Source organism: Ranitomeya imitator, chromosome 2 (assembly GCF_032444005.1).
Source record: "Ranitomeya imitator isolate aRanImi1 chromosome 2, aRanImi1.pri, whole genome shotgun sequence".
NCBI lineage: Eukaryota > Metazoa > Chordata > Amphibia > Anura > Dendrobatidae > Ranitomeya > Ranitomeya imitator.
In genome coordinates, this window is record NC_091283.1 from 656,084,600 (window position 1) to 656,096,232 (window position 11,633).

The window sequence follows — 11,633 nt, forward strand, 5'->3', positions numbered from 1 at the left end:
ACTCTTGAAAAGCTTCCACAGCAGCAGAAGACCAATTGACCAAATCAGCACCCTTCTTGGTCAAATCGGTCAATGGTTTGGCAATACTAGAAAAATTGCAAATGAAGCGACGATAAAAATTAGCAAAGCCCAGGAACTTTTGCAGACTTTTCAGAGATGTCGGCTGAGTCCAATCATGGATGGCTTGGACCTTAACAGGATCCATCTCGATAGTAGAAGGGGAAAAGATGAACCCCAAAAATGAAACCTTCTGCACACCAAAGAGACACTTTGATCCCTTCACAAACAAAGAATTAGCACGCAGGACCTGAAAAACCGTTCTGACCTGCTTCACATGAGACTCCCAATCATCCGAGAAGATCAAAATGTCATCCAAGTACACAATCAGGAATTTATCCAGGTACTCTCGGAAGATGTCATGCATAAAGGACTGAAACACTGATGGAGCATTGGCAAGTCCGAATGGCATCACTAGATACTCAAAATGACCCTCGGGCGTATTAAATGCAGTTTTCCATTCATCGCCTCGCCTGATTCGCACCAGATTATACGCACCACGAAGATCTATCTTGGTGAACCAACTAGCCCCCTTAATCCGAGCAAACAAATCAGATAACAATGGCAAGGGGTACTGAAATTTAACAGTGATCTTATTAAGAAGGCGGTAATCTATACAAGGTCTCAGCGATCCATCCTTCTTGGCTACAAAAAAGAACCCTGCTCCTAATGGCGACGATGACGGGCGAATATGCCCCTTCTCCAGGGATTTCTTCACATAACTGCGCATAGCGGTGTGCTCAGGCACGGATAAATTAAACAGTCGACCTTTTGGGAATTTACTACCAGGAATCAAATTGATAGCACAATCACAATCCCTATGCGGAGGTAGGGCATCGGACTTGGGCTCATCAAATACATCCCGGTAATCAGACAAGAACTCTGGAACCTCAGAAGGGGTGGATGACGAAATTGACAGAAATGGAACATCACCATGTACCCCCTGACAACCCCAGCTGGACACCGACATGGATTTCCAATCCAATACTGGATTATGGGCTTGTAGCCATGGCAACCCCAACACGACCACATCATGCAGATTATGCAACACCAGAAAGCGAATAACCTCCTGATGTGCAGGAGCCATGCACATGGTCAGCTGGGTCCAGTATTGAGGCTTATTCTTGGCCAAAGGCGTAGCATCAATTCCTCTCAATGGAATAGGACACTGCAAGGGCTCCAAGAAAAACCCACAACGCTTAGCATATTCCAAGTTCATCAAATTCAGGGCAGCGCCTGAATCCACAAACGCCATGACAGAATACGATGACAAAGAGCAGATCAAGGTAACGGACAGAAGAAATTTTGACTGTACTGTACCAATGGTGGCAGACCTAGCGAACCGCTTAGTGCACTTAGGACAATCAGAGATAGCATGAGTGGAATCACCACAGTAAAAACACAGCCCATTCAGATGTCTGTGTTCTTGCCGTTCAACTCTGGTCATAGTCCTATCGCACTGCATAGACTTAGGTTTCATTTCAGGTAATACCGCCAAATGGTGCACAGATTTACGCTCACGCAAGCGTTGACCGATCTGAATGGCCAAAGACATAGACTCATTCAAACCAGCAGGCATAGGAAATCCCACCATGACATCCTTAAGGGCTTCAGAGAGACCCTTTCTGAATATAGCTGCCAGCGCAGATTCATTCCATTGAGTGAGAACGGACCACTTTCTAAATTTCTGACAATATACCTCTATCTCATCCTGAGCCTGACAAAGAGCCAGCAAATTTTTTTCTGCCTGATCCACTGAATTAGGCTCATCGTACAGCAATCCAAGCGCCAGGAAAAACACATCGATATTACTTAATGCAGGATCTCCTGACGCAAGAGAAAATGCCCAGTCCTGAGGGTCGCCACGCAAAAAAGAAATGACGATCCTAACCTGTTGAACTGGGTCACCAGAGGAGCGAGGTTTCAAAGCCAGAAATAGTTTACAATTATTTTTGAAACTCAGAAATTTAGTTCTATCTCCAAAAAACAAATCTGGAATAGGAATTCTCGGTTCTAACAAAGAATTCTGAACCACAAAATCTTGAATATTTTGAACTCTTGCCGTGAGCTGATCCACACATGAAGACAGACCTTTAATGTCCATTGCTACACCTGTGTCCTGAACCACCCAAATGTCTAGGGGAAAAAAAAGGCAAAACACAGTGCAAAGAAAAAAAAAAATGGTCTCAGAACTTCTTTTTCCCTCTATTGAGAATCATTAGCACTTTTGGCTTCCTGTACTGTTGTGATAGGCAATTCAGTATCACAATGGACATAGCGGTCAGAGCACATACAGTGATCTGACAATAACCCAAAATAATAGAACGAGCTCTGAGACGTGGGAACTCTGCAGACCGCAATCCCTAATCCTCTCCAAACAACACTAGAGGCAGCCGTGGATTGCGCCTAACTCTGCCTATGCAACTCGGCACAGCCTGAGAAACTAACTAGCCTGAAGATAGAAAATAAGCCTTCCTTGCCTCAGAGAAATACCCCAAAGGAAAAGGCAGCCCCCCGCATATAATGACTGTGAGTTAAGATGAAAAGACAAACGTAGGGATGAAATAGATTCAGCAAAGTGAGGCCCGACTTTCTTAACAGAGCGAGGATAGGAAAGATAACTTTGCGGTCTACACAAAACCCTAAAGAAAACCACGCAAAGGGGGCAAAAAGACCCTCCGTACCGAACTAACGGCACGGAGGTACACCCTTTGCGTCCCAGAGCTTCCAGCAAAACAATTAGACAAGCTGGACAGAAAAAATAGCAAACAAATAGCAAAGAAGAACTTAGCTATGCAGAGCAGCAGGCCACAGGAATGATCCAGGGAAAAACAAGTCCAACACTGGAACATTGACAGGAAGCATGGATCAAAGCACTAGGTGGAGTTAAGTAGAGAAGCACCTAACGACCTCACCAGATCACCTGAGGGAGGAAACTCAGAAGCCGCAGTACCACTTTCCTCCACAAACGGAAGCTCCCAGAGAGAATCAGCCGAAGTACCACTTGTGACCACAGGAGGGAGCTCTGCCACAGAATTCACAACAGGCTCCGTACTTCCTGCTGGGTTAAGCAGGTGACACTTAATGGGGAATTTTTGTTATCACTGATCATATTGTCTCCCATGGGATTTTCTTGTGTAAATACTGATGAAAAAAAGTCATTTAGCATATTGGCTTTTTCCTCATCCTCATCCACCATTTCATCCAGACTATTTTTAAGGGGGCCAATACTATAATTTTTTAGTTTCTTACTCTTTACGTAGTTAAAGAATATTTTGGGATTATTTTTACTCTCTCTGACAATGAGTCTCTCTGTCTCAATCTTTGCTTCCTTAATTTGCTTTTTACAGAATTTATTTAATTTTCTGTATTTATTTAATGCCCCGGCTTCCAAAAGGGACAGCTGAACATTGACTACTCGTGTTTCAGGTTCTATACTGTGCTTCTATTGCCATGACTGCAATCTTCAGCATGACAGGCGGCTTGTATATTGTGCTTTTGATACTTCCACTGCCACTAGACAGACACACATATCCTGCTTCCTTATAATTATGCTCTATACTGGGCTGCGGCCTAATCCGAGCTCTACATAACTGAATATCTCCTGTTTATCATCCATTTTGCTCTATACGAGGGTTGGGGAACATTTTTTCTGGCCAGGGCCATTTGGATATTTTTATCATTTGAGGACAGTACAAAATTATCAACTTAAAGCGTAGCCTGCTATATTATGTAAAACATCTAATCAATTCACCCTTAATGTGACGCTGTGGAACTGATTCTCTTTGGTGAGATGTGTGATGTTAGGTGGTATTGATGATGCTGCTACTCGCAACTGGGTTTCCTGGTTTGCGTTGGTCTGGAGCAAAGTTGGCTCTTTGCACTTATAAGTTTTGTCAAGAACAGCTTTCTGCAGTAATTTGTTCCAAACACAGATGTGTACTACACTGCATGTCTGTCTCCTCATAGTGGGGAATTCAGCACTGCTTATTACATAACATAGAATTCAAGCAGTAGGAGATCTGAAGTATACATCCATAGGAGACACTTAAGGTACCCTCACATTAAGCGACGCTGCAGCGATATAGACAACGAGCCGATCGCTGCAGCGTCGCTGTTTAGGTCGCTAGGAGACGTCAAACACGGCAACACCAGAACGATGCTGGGGCGATCCAGTGCCGTACTTATCGTTCTCGCTGGTTGTTAGCTCCATGAAAAAACATTGCAGGCATCGTTGCTTTTGCTGTCAAACATGACGAATCACGCCGACCTGACGACCAAATAGAGTTCCGGACTTCTAGCTACGACCAGCGATGTCACAGCGGGATCCTGATCGCTGCTGCGTGTCAAACACATCGAGATCGCTATCCAGGACGCTGCAACATCACGGATCGTTGTCGTCGTTGGAAAGTTGCTCAGTGTGAAGGTACCTTTTAGACTGCTGTACATACATCACATAGACGACACTCAGACTGCTGTATATACAACACAAAGGAGACACAGACTACTGTAAATAAATCACACAGTAGACACTGAGACTGCTGTAATTAGATAACATAAGAGACTGCTGTACATAGATCACATAGGAGACCCCGAGACTGGTATCTCTTTAACCATACAGCAGTTTTTCTCTAGCTGTCTTGGAAGCTCTTTGCAGGCCATGTTTGAAAGCCTACATCTCCAAGCACCTTGCTCTACGCAACTTCATCCCATCTAATCGTTGACCATAAAAGGGATCCCAACCAGACAATTTGTAAGAATAAAAAATATTTGTACAGAGAATAAGTCGTTTCATAACCATGCCAATGATTTGGCATGAAGATTCAAGGAACGTGGGTATAGTAACAGATGAATCTAACATGGCCTGCAAAGAGCTTCCAAGATAGCTAGAGAAAAGCTACTGTATGGTAAAAGATAAGGAAATGGACCATCCCAAAAATAATCAGGTACGATTAATTAATATTACCAATTTTAATAAACAATAGCTGGAATTTACCACAATAATTAAAAAACACTGGATCATTCTATTAACAGACTCTGTCCTGAGGAAGATTCTACCAGACACTCTATTGTGACAAAAGGTTCAAGAAACCTAAAAGACTCTTTAGTCCACAGCCACTATATCTCTACCAGGAGTAATAAACCTCATGCTATTATCCAGAAAAATGAAGGCAGCACTCCAATAGAAAAAATAAATGTGGTTTATTGGCCCATGTGCGACGTTTCAGTCCAGGATGTGGACTTTTCTCGAGCTTGAGAAAGGTCCACATCCTGGACTGAAACGTTGCACATGGGCCAATAACCCACATTTATTTTTACTGGATAATAGCATGAGGTTTGGTTTATACCTGGAAGGATTTTTTGCATCCTCTGTTCTCTTTTGGTGCTGCTTTTTGTTTTCTTTTTCTATACCAGGAGTGACACAATTTGATTGCACTTCGATACTAATGTAAGTGAAAATCTATGGCACTTTAAAGACATTATCTACCTCAATATAATTGACTGACCGAAATTAAGTCTACATAGCAGAATTTTTCAGGCAATCAGGCACTTGCTCTTTACTTTTTTACCATATTAAGACCTGCATGTGTAAGGCGGCAAAGATGGTAATCGTGGCAACTGGCTGTTCTGTTCCCACACCCTGGCGCCCCACAGATAAAATACAGTGTCCTTTCGGCTGCATGTGCAGCATGCAAAGCAGCACACTTACGATCACTGTCAGAGTTTCAAGTTCTGACATCCCGGCTCCGCATTCCTCAGCTCCACAAAAGATCCCAGAGACATGTTCTTTTGCAACAGTTGAACTTTACTCTTCAGTAGGGCAGTCATCACATTTGCAGCACAAACTTCATAAAGAGCCATCTCCTGATCTCTCCCTGCCTTCCGGGAAGTCTCTATCTTTCCTGTTAGCTCTACCTCTCTTCTTTCAGCAATCCAGGTCTTATTTCTAGATAATCTCTGTCTCCTCCATATTTCCAGTGTCACCAGCTATCTGCCATCCCCTCGCCCAGTTCCAATAAGGAAAAGTGCCAGGAAGCCATCTCAGCTACTCTTGCCCCAGTCGTAGACCCCAGATCCTTCTTGGGATGGTCCTTGTTAAGCTTGTGCCCATCAGCATGATCCTCAGGCTGGGACTCCTTCGTGCTGTAGCAGCTCTATCCCCACAGCCATCCCACTGTCTGCTCTCACTGCTGCATGCATCTTTCCCTGGGCAAGGCTGCCCGGGCTCTTCTTTCTAATCAGGAAGTGCCAGTCCTATATCCCTTGCTCTGCATTACACTGCCCTATAACTCCTCCCAATTGCTAAACCCCTATGTTGTGTATTCTATCCTATTCTATCCTCACTATTCTAATCCCCCTGCGGTCCTATGCTACCTAAGATCCTATAACCCATATAGAGAAAGAATTGCACATAGAGCAGCAAAAGTATCATACAATAATTTTTATTAAACACCTTAGTATTAAAAGCATGTATCTATTACAGTATTTTTAAATTATAAGAAAATGAAGACTATGAATAGTGGAACCACAGGTCAGAGGTAAAGAGCGCATGCTGGTGTACAGGGCGTCCACGTCACCGAGGGCGTCATCGGATTATCTGCCGGTGTCAGGAAAAGGAGACCGCCCACAGGTCACGAGAGCAGGTCCTTGTCCGTGCCAAAAGTGCATACCCGATAAAAAGATAAAGACGCCGTCGGCGCCGCCTAGCAACCCACCAACAGCGTGCATGTGCACTGGCCTGAAACAAGATAGAGGGAGAGGAAAGAAGATTGTCACACTAGAGATTCAAACGATTTAGGAGGTACATTTTGTCACCATATTTATGTGATCATCATGATTATGAAAAACGTGGACTTTTTTAGTGTATTTTCTACATATGTATAAATACTCCGATGACGACCTCGGTGACGTTGATGCCCTGTACACGAACAGCGCATGCGCAGACATAGAACCAGAAAGTGAAAGAATTATCGGCCATATGATTCTATTGGTTGGCCTGAGTATTTAACCTCTACAGGACCTGACGATGCCACTCCCCCAGAAGAAGGCACACAAGTCAAAACGCATGTAGGGTCGCGTCACTGCAGGTCTGAGGTAATTATGGTCTACTATTATCCTTTAGTTACCCCTCCAGCCTCCACATTTTTTTGGTGACACTCACCAGTGGTTCTGCTTCATTCTACAAAGGTATAATATGATAATGCATATGATTGTTATTTGGTGTGGGTAATTGGATTTATTATTTATTTCTTTACCTCTGACCTGTGGTTCCACTATTGGTAGTCTTCATTGTTTTATAATCCCAAAATACTGTAATAGATACATGCTTTTAATACTAAGGTGTTTAATAAAAATTATTTTATGATACTTTTTTGCTCCTCTATGTGCAATTCTTTCTCTACATGAGTTATTGATATTCTTGCACTGGATTTTCCATAATTAATTCCGCAAATGGGCACAGGTGTTCATACTTGTTCAACACTCTGCATTGCTATCTAAATCTGTTTATATGTTTTGCTATGTACCGTATTTTCACAGAATTTTTTTTATAATATAATAATTATAAAAATAGGGATGCGACCTGGCAGGTACAAGCTGCACAGATCTTTGATGGTGATTCTACCACTTGAATGGCAGGTAGTTAAGGGAAACGCGAATATGTTTGCAAGCGCAGATTAAACGGTTACTACATAAACGCACGACAATGTGGTGGAATAGAGCCTTCCTTGAAAATGATCTAAAGAAAAAACGAAGCCAGCGTGGTTTAAGGATCCAGGTGTTTCCATCTTTCCCTGTGAATGATGAGACATTTACAACTAAATGGGAGGAAATGTGTGCCAAGTCTTCTTTTCAGTTTATGGAATTATTGATTGACTTAAATAAAAAATCTGTTACCGCCTTGGAGGAGGAAATTGATGAATTATATAGCAATCTCTAAGGCCGGCCTCACACTAGCGTGTTTTACGGACGTAAGAGAGGTGCTGAAAATACGGATTGCATACAGTACAATGCTTCTCTATGGCCAAGCTATCAGCCGTATTTTACTGATCCATATTATACTGTCTTCTACGGCCGTAGAAAATCGCAGCATGCTGCGTTTGTCACCGTATTGCGCCAAAAATACGCCAATGAAAGTCTATGGGGGCCAGAAAAATACGGATTACACACGGACCAGCAGCGTGACTTGCGAGAAATACGCAGCGGTGTTAGAGAGAAAAGCCGGCAATTCAGTGCGGTGTACAGTAAAATCACACTGACAGCTTACAATAGAATAGGTAGAATAAATGTGTACACATAGAATAGGAATATATATATATATATATATGTCATTGAGATACATATATGTATATATATTGATATTTCATATAGCGCTAGATAGCTTTAAATATTTTCCAGGCAGGTGCTCTGCTATAATGCAGCTGTGCTCGTGCCTGTAAAACCCCGGGGAATGAAGGTAATGTAGGTCAATGACCTATAGTTACCTTCAGTCGCGGTGATGCGCCCTCTGCTGGATGTCCTCAAATGACCTCGAGTGTGGGAACTTTCCTGGAAAGCTCCCAGGCTCGAGTTCATATGACGACATCCAGTAGAGGGCGCATCATCGCGACTGAAGGTAACTACAGGTCATTAACCTACATTACCTTCATTCCCCGGAGTTTTACAGGCACGAGCACAGCTGCATTATAGCAGAGCTCCTGCCTGGAAAATATTTTAACCCCTTCAGATGGATTTACATCGTGGGACGTTACAGATCAACGGAAGGTATGTATATTGTTGGTTTATTATTTTTAATTTGTTACAGAGCGAGGGTCTTCAGGTGGATTGAGAGAGCAATAAAATATTAAAACAACCTGTGTGTTTATTTCATTAAAATACTTTTTAATAATGTGTTTGTGTATTTTTTTTAACCCTTTCATACAATTGGATTAATAATGGATAGGTGTTATAATTGACGCCTCTCCATTATTAATTTGGCTTAATGTCACCTTACAATAGCAAGGTGACATTAACCCTCATTACCCCATATCCCACTGCTACACGGGAATGGGAAGAGAGTGGCCAAGTGCCATAATAGGCGCATCTTCCAGATGTGCCTTTTCTGGGGTGGCTGGGGGCAGATGTTTTTAGCCAAGGGGGGGGGAAATAACCGTGGACCCTCTCCAGGCTATTAATATCTGCCCTCAGTCACTGGCTTTACTAATCTGGCGGAGAAAATTGCGCGGGAGCAGGCAGCCTTAGGGCAGTCCCACACGTCCAGATAATTCCGGTACCGGAAAAATCGGTACCAGAATTATCCGTGTCCGTGTGCCCCTGCGTTTCTGTGGCACATCAGTGTGGCACACGTGCGGCACACGTGTGTCGCCCGTGTGCCCACTCGGTACCACACGCACCGTGCAGGAGAGAGCGCTAAAGTTTAGCGCTGTCCCCTGCATCTGGTGCTGAAGTCGCGATTCATATCTTCTCTGCAGCAGCGTTTGTTGTAAAAAAGATATGAATAATCTTTTTTTTTTGTTGTTTCTCGTGTTTAAAATAAAGGTCCATGTCCCCACCCCCCTCCCACCCCCTGTACGCCCACCCGCTGTTCTTAAAATACTCACCCGGCTCCCTCGCTGGCTGGCGCTGCTTCCTGTCCTGGCCGCACCTTCTACTGTATGAGCGGTCACATGGGGCCGCCGATTATAGTCATGAATATGCGGCTCCACCTCCCATAGGGGTGGAGCCGCATATTCATCACTGTAAATGAGCGGCCCCACGTGACCGCTCATACAGTAGAACGTGCGGCCATGACAGGAAGCAGCGCCAGCCAGCGAGGGAGCCTTTTCTGGGGTGGCTGGGGGCAGATGTTTTTAGCCAGAGGGGGGCAATAACCGTGGACCCTCTCCAGGCTATTAAGATCTGCCCTCAGTCACTGGCTTTACTACTCTGGCGGAGAAAATTGCGCGGGAGCCCACGCCAATTTTTTCCGCCATTTAACCCTTTAATTTAATAGCTAGAGCGCCCAAATTTTGCACATACACACTACTAACATTAGTAGTGTGGATTATGCAAAAAAAATGGGGATATGAGATGGTTTACAGTATGTAAACCATGTCTCATATCATGTCGGGTTTAGGAAGGAGATAGCAAAAGCCGGCAATTGAATTACCGGCTTTAAAGCTATCTCTCGTCTAAGGGTTTTTCCGTCTGTCTGTCTGTCTGTCTTTCTGTCCTGGAAATCCCGCCTCTCTGATTGGTCGAGGCCGCCAGGCCTCAACCAATCAGCGACGGGCACAGCATCGACGTAGAAATCCTGCGTCTCTGATTGGTCGAGGCCGCCAGGCCTCGACCAATCAGCGACGAGCACAGCGACGATGATGTCATAAAGGACGTAGATATCCCGCGTCTCTGATTCAGCGACGGGCACAGTCTGCTGCGAATTCTGGAATCATCATTGTCCTCCACTGCTGTCAAGTGCCGCCATTGTGTAGGGTGCGTGCCTGCGTCTCCCTGTATGTAGAATGGGTTGTAAACGAAAATACGCCAATGAGGATGACAGAAAAGCAGCAGCAGCAAGAAAACGACAACATCGGGAACAGGAGACATCACAACAAACTGACGCCAGACAAGCCCAGGATGTGGAATCTCACAGACAACGTCGCCAACAGGAGACACCACAAGAAACTGACGCCAGACAAGCCCAGGATGTGGAATCTCACAGACAACGTCGCCAACAGGAGACACCACAAGAAACTGACGCCAGACAAGCCCAGGATGTGGAATCTCACAGACAACGTCGCCAACAGGAGACACCACAAGAAACTGATGCCAGACAAGCCCAGGATGCGGAATCTCACAGACAACGTCGCCAACAGGAGACACGACAAGAAACTGACGCCAGACAAGCCCAGGATGTGGAATCTCACAGACAACGTCGCCAACAGGAGACACCACAAGAAACTGCCGCCAGACAAGCCCAGGATGTGGAATCTCAGACAACGTCGCCAACAGGAGACACCACAAGAAACTGCCGCCAGACAAGCCCAGGATGTGGAATCTCACAGACAACGTTGCCAACAGGAGGCACCACAACAAACTGCCGCCAGACAAGCCCAGGATACGGAATCTCACAGACAACGTCGCCAACAGGAGACACCACAAGAAACTGCCGCCAGACAAGCCCAGGATGTGGAATCTCACAGACAACGTCGCCAACAGGAGACACCACAACAAACTGCCGCCAGACAAGCCCAGGATACGGAATCTCACAGACACCGTCGTCAACCGGAGACACCACAACAAACTGTTGTGCAACAGGAACAACATGATCGCCAAATTCATAAATAACGAATGCTCTACCAACTAAGGCACGACCAGGACAATATTCTACAACTTGCACATTATGTAACAGACAATGAAAGTACAATTCATGAACACTACTGTGGGAATATGAATGCAGTTTGCTCTAAATGTGACTCTCTGAATTTCATTGATGAAACACCATCTGACAATCAGTTTACTCAATGCTGCCAAAAAGGAAAAGTTATGCTACCGAGACCTCACTACTCAGATCTGTTTGAGCAGTTAATGAAAGGAAT